This window comes from Eleginops maclovinus, chromosome 1, assembly GCF_036324505.1.
Source record: "Eleginops maclovinus isolate JMC-PN-2008 ecotype Puerto Natales chromosome 1, JC_Emac_rtc_rv5, whole genome shotgun sequence".
Lineage (NCBI taxonomy): Eukaryota > Metazoa > Chordata > Actinopteri > Perciformes > Eleginopidae > Eleginops > Eleginops maclovinus.
The window spans coordinates 15,338,194-15,352,019 of NC_086349.1; the positions used below are offsets into that span (position 1 = coordinate 15,338,194).

Sequence of the window (13,826 nt, forward strand, 5' to 3'; positions counted from 1 at the left end):
ATGTAGGTTTTCGTAGTTGCCTGCAGAGTTGGAAGAAGTCCAATCTTGTACTTAAATAAAAAAGTGGAACCAAAGTGTAGGAATACTCTACAAGTAAAAGGCCTATATTCAAATGGTGATTTATGTAAAAGTACAAAAGTATTTGCATCTAAAAGTAAAATGACTAATTATTAATTACCCATTTCACAATCATATATTTTATATGTTTTGATTATAATTATTGATCTATTCATATGTTTATAAAGATGGTTAAGGTGGAACTAATTTTAATTACTTTATTTATTGCTGGGTGGAAAGTTTTAATCCAGATGTAACTAAAGTCTTATTCAAGGGTTGATCATATTGTTTATCACTAATCTGCAAAGTAACTAAACTTATAACATAAATGTAGTGGAGTAGAAGTACAATATTTACCTCTGGATAGTAGTGGAGTAGAAGTACAATATTTACCTCTGGATAGTAGTGGAGTAGAAGTACAATATTTACCTCTGGATAGTAGTGGAGTAGAAGTACAATTTTAACCTCTGGATAGTAGTGGAGTAGAAGTACAATTTTAACCTCTGGATAGTAGTGGAGTAGAAGTACAATTTTAACCTCTGGATAGTAGTGGAGTAGAAGTACAAAGTAACATAAAATGGAAATACTGTAAAGTACGAATGCTTCAAAATTGTGCTAGAGTACAGTACTTGAGTAAATCAACTGGTTACCTGTGTAACCCTAAATTATCATCTTTTACAACACTATGTTCTGGCTTTGATGGAGATTTCAAGTTTTGGTCAAGTTCAGTCCTTTTTTTCAAAGAAGCGTGTCACAATTTCGCAACGAGTTTGAAGAGACTTGTGCCTTGTAACATTTGGGGGTACAAATAAACAGCAGTTGCTGTTGTGGCCCCCGGACAGCAGATGGCAGTATACCATCTGGAAAATCCTATGCTTTGAATTCAGGCTGCAGCATATATTTCTTAGCTTTTATAACACACAGTGCATGATCTTCAGCCTCCTCACACTGTCCCACAGGCTTCTGGAGTCATCTAAGGTTTTGCAAACACTGCAACAGTACAGCAAAAGTAAAAGTGGTTAGCCCAGAATGAGGACATGTCAGTGTATGATGCTACAGTTATTTGTTTAATTGATTTGGAACTCTCTTTTTTTGAGTTTCTATTGACATACATATTTAAATAATGACTTTTTAATCATATGCAAATTATATTCAAATCAAAGATGTTGATAAAGAGTTAAAACACATCTCTGTTGCAATGAACTCAATAAGAGGCAGTTGGCTCCAGGAACCAAAATGTAAGGGTGGAAATTTAAAATAGTATTTAAGATTTAAGCTTATGATGCCTCAGTAACCACAGTTTAAATAATGGTCATCCTACATTACTGTAGTTATTGATGTTCTTCCCGTAGCCTTCTTATTTATCTCTGCTCATTGATGAGTCTATCCAGTCACACAGTGCTTTACTCTTCTCAATTAGTAGGTCCAGTTTGGCTAATTTGGTCTGTTGAAGACACTATAAGGACGCTTCATGTAATTTTATGCCGACGGACAGTCGATGTTGAGACGCTATAAATTGTATTTAAGTGAATTAATGTGCTGAGCCTGTGTGAGCAAAGCGGTGCTGGAATTAGTGGCTCTCTATGCAATAGGATAATAAAGTAGGTTGTACTGCAATGACTAGCTTATTCAGACCAGTGACAATTGTTTGCATGTGTGTTTGGGGGCTAGAATCTGAGCGAATTAGAAATGTAAAAAATACTCCATTTAGATTTTGTGACAAAAGATTCAAAATAAGTGTCTTGCTTTTTCGTTTGTTTCAGTGAACCAGTGTGCATCTCTATTTAAACACCAATATAATGAATCACTACTTGGTCTTCTTCTTGACTGTGTTGCTAATGGTTTGGTGTTATTTTTGCCACTGTAATTTTAGAAAACAGTTTGGCAGGCAGACTTCAGTTAGCCTTGACTTTGAAGTTGTTAGAAGATGGCTGTGCAGAAGGAATGTGAGGCTTCACCCTAATAGAGACTAGACTCGAAGTGGATTGTCCATGAAACTGCTTGATCTTGACCTAGCTGCCTTCTGTTATGGCCCCTCTGTCTGTCATAACCCCCCACCCCAACTAACACACACACACACACACACACACACACACACACACACCACATGTATACTTTTAGTTCGGAGACTGTAAGCTGGACTAATATCCACACTTTTAAGCAGTACTTGGGAAAACACACTACAACTGTTCTGGCAAAAGCCTATGCATGCTATTTGTTTATCTGTTGCAGTAATACCCCGCACAAATGTAATCCCTGTCGGCTGCTGATTTCTAGCAGCCTGGCATGGAATTCCTCTCAATATATGGAAATGGTATAGCCCTGAGTGCTACTGCAGTTTTATTACCTGAGGTGGTCTGTCTGAATATAGCTTACCACATGTCTCATTCAAAGGGAATGGCAGGTATGTGTCACTAGTCATAAATTGTAACTTGCCTTCAGCAGTAATCAGTTGCCAAGGAAACCTCGAATGGGATTATGACCTTCTGTTGTGTGTAGGCAAGTAAACTGTTAAAGTTGTCAACCTCCAAGAGACAAACATAAAAGATTTATGTCGGTAAACAATTTATTTTCTCATCATACTAAATTAAAGTGTAATGTGTCTAGTGTGTAAACAGAGCTTTTAGATAAGCATTTCTTTTCCCATGATGGATATATTGTTTAATGCAATCGGATCACTTTTGAGTTAAATATTACCTATCATCGTGGTGAGTGATGTAAGCAGTGAAGGCTGTTTGACCATCCAGTCAAGGAAAGGCATTAGAAGGGTGGAAAACAAAGGAAGAGGGAGTGGGAGCAGAGTGCCTGGAAGGAGAGCAGAGTGTTGGGAGGGCGGAGATGGAGAAATGGGGGACGGTGGTATTTAGTATGCACGGCCAAGCTGCCCCATCTGCTTAGCGCAGCAGTCCCTGTCGTATAACTGTCTACAGGCCGTGGGCCACATAAAGAATGTCTCAGATTTGATGTAATTCCGCAAAATTAATGACAGCTTTACTCGGTATGGGCCGTGAGGGAATGATTAGTGTTTGATCGTCCATCTGATCAGTTCCCTTGGCTGGCTGCAGGAGAGATGCTCCACTATATGACTACTGCCTATGGCAAGCACACACAAATATACCTATCCCAAAATCATCCCTAGGTCCCCACGCTATAGTTTAGGTTTAAGTTTCCTGTTTCCCCTCAACACAGACAACCAATATGTTGTTAAACTGCCTGTGCTGTGACACTTCACATCAAAACGAACATGAACCTACTGATGGGCAGGATGCAGGTCCCACTGGTGGTGTGATTGTGGACAGGGCTGTTTTTTTTTTTCAGGCTGTGCAGTATTTCAAAGGAAAGTGGGCCAACCAGCATCCAATTTAGAGAACTCAGAGGTCACACCATGACCTTTTACAAGATATGCTTTACTGCAGCTGTGATTGGAATTGGGTATTAGTTTTTAAAAGAGATGGGGAATGGATTGGGAATTTGAGTGAAGAAATTGATCCACTGGATGGATTGCAGGAGTTGGACAAGTGGAATTCCTCTCCTCCTTTTTAATTCAGTCCCATCTCAGCCGGCCCAACCCCCATCTTTCCCCTCCTCCTGGGCTGCTGCGTTTACAAGCGGAGGGGGCATTCTGTTTTACAAGTGAGCCTGGTGCGTCTCGGTGTGCTAGCAACATTAAAATTGAACCCGTCTTATCTGTGCAAAGCGTGAGGCTTTACATCAGAGGCTGTCGTGCTGCTGCCATGAGGCTCCTGTGTGCTTTTATGTAATGTGGTGCAGTCAAAAACCCAGCGGACAATTAAAATGAGCTGATAGATAAACAAGTGATTTAAGACGGGGATGTTCGTTTGTGGAATGTAAGGTAGAGTTGGGGGAGGGCAACTACATTGTTGAACGTTTTACTATTGTTAACAAGGCCAAGTCCAACACATGACACACATTTCTCAGCCAAATCTGGGGAATTGTTGTTTGTTTTCAAAGTTGTAGGCTACCTATTTTGTGCTGAGTTGCATATGGCAAAGCTAATTTCCCATCTGACCATTAGTACTCTGGTTCAGTACCAAGCAAAGGCAGCCTAATTCTGCAAAGGCTCAGGGAGGGTTGTGTTTATGCCAACACAGATTGTCGGACAGATTGGCAATCCTTCACTGTGTATGGATGCAGTGTTTTCCCCTGAAATTGTTGGCCATTATAACAAATTACTTGTAAAAACACCATTAAAGTAAACAAAAAACCTCTTGCATCTGTTTTGATGCTAGGCTCGTTCCAGTTCAATGCAACTCAGTTCCTCTCTGTTTTACTCTTTCATCAGTATTTTTCCATTTTGGTACACTCTTCCATAACACTGTCTTTCCAAATTACTTGAACGTATTACCTCCCGCCTGGGTCCCCCCTTCCCAATTGGCATCCTCTGATGTTCTTTCATTTTGCTTTCTTTCTTGGCCCACTCCTCCTCCCCCACTGCTTTCTCTTTCTCCTCCACATTTTATATTTTTGGCTGAGCTGAGGACCTTTCTTAGCGCAGTGACCTTTCTGGTTTTAAATTAAGCCCCACTGCGGCATGTCTCTCTTCATAGACCGCCAGTTACGAGCCTTCAGAGAACCGCAAAAAAATAACGATTCTGATGAAATGGCCCCTTTTTAAAAAGCTCTTCCAAATTCCTTTTAAATTTTTCTTTCCCTCTTCCCCCTTTCTGGTCGCATTAATATTCACACTAATGAGGAACATCCTAAAGAGCAGTCCATGGAAAATGTGAGAGGAGAAGCATGCGCATGCCTCCGCACATGCACATCATACACACACTGTTGCTCATTGCTAATGGGTTCTAATCAAATGCCATGTATGTTTGAAGTGATTTATGAAAACTGGGCAGCGTACGCTTGCAATGTGATTGCTTAATCAGAAAGGGACCATTTTTCAATGGATAACCCAGTTTGTGGCCTCTTAGAAGAGACCATGCTTTACATTATTTGATTAATAGGCTTCTATTAAATTGTATTTAGATGATGAAAAGTTCTTTATGACTGCACTGAGGTCATGTTGTTACCTGGTATTTCTCAATTTGTTTCAGTACTTCACATATGTTCAGAATTTCACAGTATTATGTTAGCAGTGCTGTGGTAGAAAACAGGTGATGATAAGCCTCAGAGCAGTATAGTCAAACGGGACCTCCCAGGTGACGAGTAATGTTGTAATGGCCTTTTTTCACTATCATCATCTTCTAGTGTAGTGGTCGTTATCCTGTTTTAGGTAAATGAACATGAGGAATGAATTTGTTGGTGATTGAACCAAAGCATGATAATGATACATTTATCTAAACTGTGGGGCATTTATGTGTTGACTTCTGCTTGCTAACTTACCATATCATTGCTTCCTAAAACTCAACACAGAGGAAGATACAGCAATCACAGGGAGTAATGTGAATAATTAAGCTCTGAGAGGGAGGCTGTTTTGGGCTTTTGGGAAAATGCTTCTAATGGGTATTTAAGTACAGTGTTTTGTTCACTCTCCTATGCACTCATATCACACCCATTCTGAATTAAGGTGAAGTACCTCACAGTTTAACTCATGAATCAGCCACTTTACTATAATGTACTTTGGTGTAATTCCGACTAAGGGTGTAAGAAAATATTGATATACTACAGGGACTGTGATACAGGCAAATGCAGATTCCCCCCTTTTTTAATGTTGTTTTTTTTATACTATTGTAGTTTTCCTAAAGCAAAAAAGAGAAATTGCAATATATTGCCTTCGCTTGTGACAGTGTCACAATAATTATCAATGAATCCTAACCCCGTAACCCTGTAATATGATGTGCATCGTCAGATCTTTGGAAATGCACAGCCTTAATCCAGACGAAGAAAAGAAAGACCTGATCCAAAACTCAGACCTGAATTCCACAGTAGGATGAGATGTTTAAGATGTTAAATCCATTGTTGACTTTCTTTACGCATTAAGAGAATAATTTCAGAGAGCTGTTCTTTACTAATTCAGTATCTATTTGTGCAATGTGTAAAGTCTGGGGACCTGGTGTGGTAGCTTTACATTTAAAAAGAGATGTGATTTACTAAGTCCACTTTATTAGAAGACCTTTATAAACAAGGATGATGGTATGTAATTCCCTTTTTACTTGGTAATCAGGACCAGCCTTATTTTTATATGGTGAGCTGTGATTACTATATTTATCTCCTGTGTAAAGCATGGGGCACAATGGGACTTGCAACATTTAATACTTTTTACATTTTGGAAGAGGTAAGCACCATACTGGGTTTATTGCACCGGGATGATGGCTGTATTTAAGCACATTATAGCTGTACTTTTTCCAGTTACATACGGTATTTTACGTCATAAAATTTCCACTGACACCCTCAGATGCAGACACGGTACCAGGACTTAAAGACTCTGGGTAGATTCAGAGCAACATGAAGTGGAAATATGCAGACATCAAATGGGCTGGTTTTCCCTACTCAACAGATTGGTCTTTCCACTGAGAGATGAACATACTGTAGCCCTGAATATTAATCCCAGCCCCCATCCCCTATATGTGCTGCATCTAACAACATGCAGAGATGATTTCTGGGGCCTCTCTTCTTAGGTGCTTCTTGTAGCCTTGGTAACCCTAATGAATTATGGGCCAGCCCAGTTAAAACATGTGTGGTATTACCCCGTTCCAGGGTGTGTCTATGAATCACTGATCTCATCAGACTGGTTCATTTTCTCTCTCTCTCTCTACCCTTCTCTCTCCTACCTAATCTTCACATATCTCTCATTCTCCCTCCTTTCGCTCTGCTCCCTTCCCCCATTCCCTGTCACACACCAGTCCCCTGGGGCGTCTGTCTGGGATCTGCCAGAATCATCAGTGTAGGAGAGGAGAAGCTAACTGGGAGTCCGTACTGGCTGTAAATCTGACCGGGGAGGGAAAGGAACCTGCAGTGGCCTTATTTGCAGCCCAGCTAGTCCAGAAGCCCCTTAATACACTGAAAACCTTGTACTTGTACCAACATGTGCAGACAGACATGGAAACAAATACCCCACAAGGTAGTTTTCACCCAGGTGTTCAGCACCAGTAAAGCTCAACTATCTTAGTGTCACTGCAATTAGCTGAACTTGTCTTATCCTGAGTGTGATAATGGGCTCTCTTGCTATAGCTTTACAATTTTTTCACACAATCAACCAGAATGCGTACACAGGACATTTATTTTCGGTAAAGGTAAAGCATTAACATGTTTTTCAGCTGAAATTCAAATCATTTTATTGTCAATCCATTAAACCAGCGTGTCTTTTTTTCCCTCCATAACAAAAACCAACTTAAATTGATGCCTATATCTGTAGGAGAGAGTATATACATCTAATACACATGCCTGGAGAAGACTATCTGTTTATTGTTTCCCGAAAAGAGGATGATGGCAAATGTTTGATGCAAAGGAGATGATGGCAGTTTGGTGGAATGATCTCCAAGGAGTGAAAAGTATTTTTTAATCCATGGTGCTATGCAGAGGTAATTTCAGCCTCAGTCACTATAAAGCTCTGGCAGCCTAGCAAAGATCTGGACTGCAATGCAGTGAGGGGGGCCCTTCTCTCTCATACATGCATTTAGTTGGGTGTGATACCATTCCATACTCATAGACACACACCCTCCCTCTCCTTATCTGAGAAATAAGCATTTTTACAGAGTTTGAGCTGTAAAAGGAGAGGAGCAGATAGCCCATAAATCTAGCCATAAAAACGTTAAGTTGTCAGAGGTGCCATCAGCTATCAATCGTGTGCGGCAAGCTGATGAAGGGGAAATAGGTGATAAAAAACAGCATTTTAGGGAAATTATGTCCAGTCTTCCATTTGCGAAGTGCTGCAGTCGCATCACGGCAGAATCTTAATCACTGGCTGGTGTGGCCAGGGACTGTTCCTTGGTGTGACAGTGAGGAGGAGCACACCCTGGTGGGAGGGTTGGATATTGAGAAGGCGAGGAGAGCCATTGGGGAAAAGGGGGGGTGGGGGTGTTGTAGAAAATTATACAACTAGCATAAATCACTCCTACACTACCGTTTTTCTCTCTCCCTCATACACCCGCTCTGTTTTTCACTGTTCCTTTTTATCCTTCATGGCCATGCATCTTTCTCTCCTTATTTGCACTCCAATTTCTCCCCCACCTGATGCCCCTTCCTGACTTTCTGCCCTTTTTTTTAAATTCCTTTTTCAGTCCCTGGCCATATGCTGGTCACCCTCACTAACCCACTCTCCATCCATCTCAACTTCATTTCCACTGTGGTTTTGTTTAAATGCTTTCTTTATTGATCCCATTTTTGTTGCCTACCAGGGATTTATTCCCTGTCCATGGGACTGTATTAGCAAACCTTGAGATTGACTCGTCTCTTTGAGATGGTTCAGATATAGTCTGTACTTGAAATAAAAGAAAATACCATTTGGGCTGGCGCTTATTTCACACTTTATCAGACAGCACTGTGACATGATTCCTGGTTGCTTCTTTATTGTGACATTTTCCTTCCCAAATAGAAAACCAACCGGTGATATTTTTATATCCCAAGGCATTTTGTATACAAGGAAGATTCATTAAAATGGCCACGAGGCAAAAGTAAATTGTGCTATACCACATAAATGTTTTTTTTAAATGTACTTGTGTATAATGCAGTGTTTGTCAGTATCTTATTCAGTGCAAAGGAGAGTTAGCTTGTAGCATAGAGGAGTGATATAAATGCATCATGTGAGTGTAGCCTTGCCTATTGAATTGACAAATGCCCTCATTGTCTGATCTGTGACTCCCCCTTTAATCTAAGGTCATTTGTTAATTAATTTGAATAGCCTTGTAGGCTCTGCTTCGGCTCCAGTGGCCTGGGTTGACTGATGTCATTCTGACTACTGCGAAATGGTTGCAGTGATGCATGTTCATCTGCAGTGGCCCTTCCAATATATCTTGCCCTGCTTCCATTTATCAGGGGTAGTTGTTACTGAGCACAAAGCAGCCCTCAAGAAGTGAAAAGTGGCATCGCTGTATTTCTCATCTGAAAATGGTGGCAATGGTGGACTATTGATTAAGTACCCTGAGCTAGTCGTTCTAGTCCTGATGAGTAAATTAAGTTATAATGTTCATTTGGGACTGCCACAACATCAGCTTTGTTCACAGAAGTTGCTCTGTGGTCCAGGTAGTTAATGTTGAGACATTAGATGCTCTCTGGCATTGATCAAAGTTAGCTAAGTCTTGTATAGGGGCTGTGCTGCCACCCATAGTTAAACTGAGGTACTGTAATGCAGCATCCTGTCCTGAGTCAGGTTTGGTGGGCTACTCTGCAGTTCAGTCACACAGCATGTGTTTGTGACAGAGGGTAGTTTAACAACACATCTAACCTTACTGCATTAAAGCTAGTGCACCAGTGAACATGCAGGGTTTATGTAAAATGGACTGTTACAAAAATATACTGTCCAATTGCGGTTAGGCGTTCTACCCTCTGTGCTATTAATGTTTAAAAACTAGACACTATATCCATGAGCAGTGCTGTGTTCACATGCATTTGAGATTTACAGTTATACTGCTGTGTCCCTTACCATTTTCATATTTTGCTTTACATGTTTGTTGATTGGTATGTTGTTGTTTTTTTACCCATGAAAAGTTACTTATTGGTATCTGTTTGTGTTTCTGCTAAAGTCGAGGAAATGCTTTTTCTCCCTAAAGTTGATACACAGTGGTGCTTTGCTCATATTTAAACTGTTCTCTACGCATATGTAACCCATGTAACTGTTCACCAGCCAAAAACTGGTGAGCAATAGAAGAAGCATTGCCAGAAAAGTCAGAATGTAAAGGGAATAGAAATGCTCAGCATTTGAACACCTTAATGTTTTGATGCATAAAACTGCCAAAATCTGGCCTTCACTTGAGCTTACATTTTTTACAAAGCTCTGAATACCATTAGGTGTCTAATGTTTGTATTTGGAAGCTCAATGTTTTTTATTTGTTGAAAGTGTTGTTTTGCTTCCCTGCATCTTTCTTGGATCATCAGTAAATTGCCGGTGTCTCTGGACGCTAACCCTGAACAATGCAGATGGCATAAATGAGAATGTGAATAAGACACATTTGTAAGGCAGCAGCATTTTTTCTCTGGTTTTCTGTTGTAGGGAGTGGTTTTTCTTTCTGTTGAAATGTTAGTGCAATGACAGCTGCATCTGCCAGGGGGCAGTCGAGCACACATCAGAACTCAGCAGAGAGTGAGAGAGTCCTGCCTCTGCAGATCTCCTTTTCTCCCTTTGTGGCAATATTGCTCTTTCAGTCATTCTACCAGAAGACATTTAAAGCAAGTTGCTAATTAAGCATCTCTGTGTAATGTTGTATGAATCATTGTTGAGATTATTGCTATTATTTGAATTATTATTTTGAGTCGTGGATATAGTTCTGTGAAGCTCTGCTGTAATTATAAGCACTCACTGGTTTATATCCCCCATTAATGTTCTCTTCATTTGCATTAAATCATGTCAGTCATTTTCTATTTGGAGGTCAGAGGAGGCAAAATGATGGATGGAGCGAAAAGTTCTTATCTATCGGACTATGTCTGGGCAAAAAGGAAATGTTAAGACTATTACATATTAATGTTAAAGCATTTAAAAAGTTTAAACGGCGTACATAAAAAGAACATTTATTCACTCTCCAAAGTAAGCTTGCCAGTTACAGTTCAATGAATTCAAAATCTGGAGTTGTAATTTTGTGCCCATAAAACTGTTAAAAGAATTTCATTTATTTCTCTACACAGCCCATTTATGAGCTATAAGACATAGATACATTAATGTTATTGCAAAGGATAATGCTGCTGTAGTAAACTTCTGACTGAACATTCACTCAGTGGTTTTTGTTTTTTTTCCTTTATTCAAAACCAAAGAAAGTGAAACCTGATTCCAGGCCGCTAATGATGAAGTTTTGAAAGCATCCTCCATTTCTTTATTATTACTTATATTTGTTGTAATGCTTCTTTATGTGTTTATAATATAGGACATAGTAAAATAAAGTATTGCTGTTTGTTTTCATTCACAAGTAATTTGTTTCCTGCTTCTCAGCACTTTGACTGTCCATGTAATTAAAAATGTGCTGCTTTTGCTCAGCGGGTGTTTGCAGAAAAGTATTTTCATTACAAAAGTGTGGTTGCATAGCACGCTGTGCAGGTCTATATGTTATTGTGCTATAAAGTGGATTATATCCCAGGCTTAAACTTGTTTTTCAAGCCCAATGTCACTTCTGTTTCCTCAGCCCTCCATAGAAGAAAAGTCATAAACCGTTTTTTTTTTTCGAGGAACCGTGTTAAAAAGAACACCTGTAACTCGACACACAGACTTCTCTACTCAAATGCCAGGGGCAACTTTATGACTCATGAGAATGGGGACACGCGGCTAAATAGCTAGTTTGTGTACAAGCCTATCTTCTGTTGAGCAATCCCTTGGTTTCAAACAAAACGTGCATTTGGACATCTGAATGGAGGCCATTTTGGTTTGGCCTTATGTTTGCACAGCCTTGGGATTGTGCAGGCGCTAGTGGGGGATGGGTTGGCTGCTGCTGATACCCCTACCCTGAAGACTCCTTTTAATGTTTTAGTCATCCTGGAGCCGCTGGGCTGGGAGACAGATTCAGTCAAAAAGCATTTGAGCACCCTCAGGTCCTTAGAGTGATTTACTGCGTATTTGGACATCTGCAAAGAGCTTTTGCACCTTGAAATACTCCCTCCCTGACTGTCTCTCTTTGCAGTAGTAAACCCTTGGGAATGTTCTGTCGTACTGAGTCACCTTGAAGGTATCCAAGGTAGAGTCACTTCCTGTCACCTTCTCCCTCATTGAATCAGCCCTCCCTCTCTTCCACCCCTCCATCTTACCTCATATTTCTATCACCTTCAAACCTTCTGCTTGGGCCTGAACCACACCCCTCTCGTCTCGGCCATCACATTTAATGTGTGCTGCTCCTGTGTCTCTTAGCCCACCTCCCGCTCACCAGCTGGACACATCAATCCATGTGACAGGTGCTTGTCAGTCTGCTCTTTACTGGGCAGCATCCCAAAAAGGAAACACAAAGTCTTAGACAGCACAACACTAATAAAACAAGAGCTAATGTGTCAAAATAGAAACACTTCTTTATAGGATATCTATTCTCACTAACAAGATGCTTGTAAGTAAATGATAAGCAGTTATGAGTAAGTTGCATTACCTAGACAAGTTGTATTTACTGCTTTGTTGCCTATGGCGGCCACCCTGAGTCAAGTGAAGAGGAGAGCCGTCAATGGTCATCAATAACAGGTCTGTGTGGTGTGGGTGGTGCAGGCTGTGTGGCATGTGTTTTAGAAGTGATGGCCAGAGGCCTTCTGTCTCTGCAGCTCTGAAAATATGGTGTCATTAGCATCTGTGTCTCCATAACTGGAACTGTTGCTGAAGAGGCCCAAACATATCTGGTATGCAGTGTTTAGGAGGCACGCCGACAGGATAATTGCTGGGCAGAAACTGGCCATAGCTCCAGACTTTCAAGTGTTCATTGCCTTTGAGTGTTTTACACCCCAAGTGGCTGAATAGCCCAGGGGAAACAAGGTCTGCATTGATTTATTGCTCACCCTTAGGTCTTTTTGTTTCTTTGGACCAAGGACAACTCAATCAGCCAGCAAAGAAGTCTCAAAATTGAGTTTGTAATATCATTAATGATTGACTGGTTAATTGTACATGCACATAGGAATCTGAATACCATTGAAGTAAACGTGCAAAATAAAAATAGTGTCTTAAGCCTTAATTCCTCACTGGTGCATTCCCTGAAATGTTTGGCTGCATTTCACAACCACAGTCCTCTCTCCCTGCCAGTTGCCAGTGATTTTAAAAACAGGAACAAAGTGTTCTCATTGAGGCAGAGTGAGATTTAGAAAGCTGTCAGGGTAATTATAAAACAGTATATGCAAATTAAAGAACGTTTGGTGGTTGCTACAACATATTCTTTGCATGCCGAGTTATATATTATCAGTAACTAAGTTCAGCGCAACATCGTTCTGCTCATTCTTTACTTTAGATTTTTCTTTTTTGCTGTAAGAATGCACCTTAGACATTGCCTCTACTGGCAAGTAAAATAACAGTGAAAGATTAACTGTCGTGTCCCCCTTCATCTATCCTCTCCTCCCTCACTTTCTTGTTAAAACACATACAAAAAGAATTCATAATTAGTTGCATGTGGTAGTCAACTGTCATACCCATTTCTTTGTGTGTTGGCCAAGACATGTATACAGTCAAATGTTATGTCTCGCCATAAACATATTTATGGTTATATTACACACTTATGCGGATGACACAGTGATTGACACCACAATAAGGAAAACAGTAGAGGAGCTATGTATGACTGTCGTGAAATTAAGAGGGTTTTTATACCTGACAAAAAGCTGGTGCTAACATATGTCTTTGTTAAAATTAAGGTTTGGTCTGCGTCAAAGTTTATTCAACACAGATTTATTTCCTCAATGTTGTTGAATACAGAAGCTTGACGCGATATATATAAGCAAATTACAAAAAAAAATGTGTACTTTGTTGTACCCTCCGACAAATATTTGTGATATTTAAGTTACACCTTACAATAAAATGCAAGCCAATGCAACAATTCTGATCAATCATTTAACCAAACAATAATATGACTTAGTCTTAGTATGAGCTTGGAAAGTAAATATTCATCGGAGGTTTGTCCTTTTCAAATTGCACTGAATAATACAGGATTACTTGTCCCGTTCTGACGAAAGATTGAAACATCTCTAATGTGTATATGTCTGAA

The 13,826-nt window shown here is 40.1% G+C and overlaps 1 long non-coding RNA gene across 1 annotated transcript in view; it reads left to right on the plus strand.

Moving 5' to 3' along the window:
* Window positions 1-13,826, plus strand: part of LOC134859904 (uncharacterized) — a 36,367-nt gene that overhangs the window by 3,919 nt on the left and 18,622 nt on the right. The window lies entirely within an intron of this gene.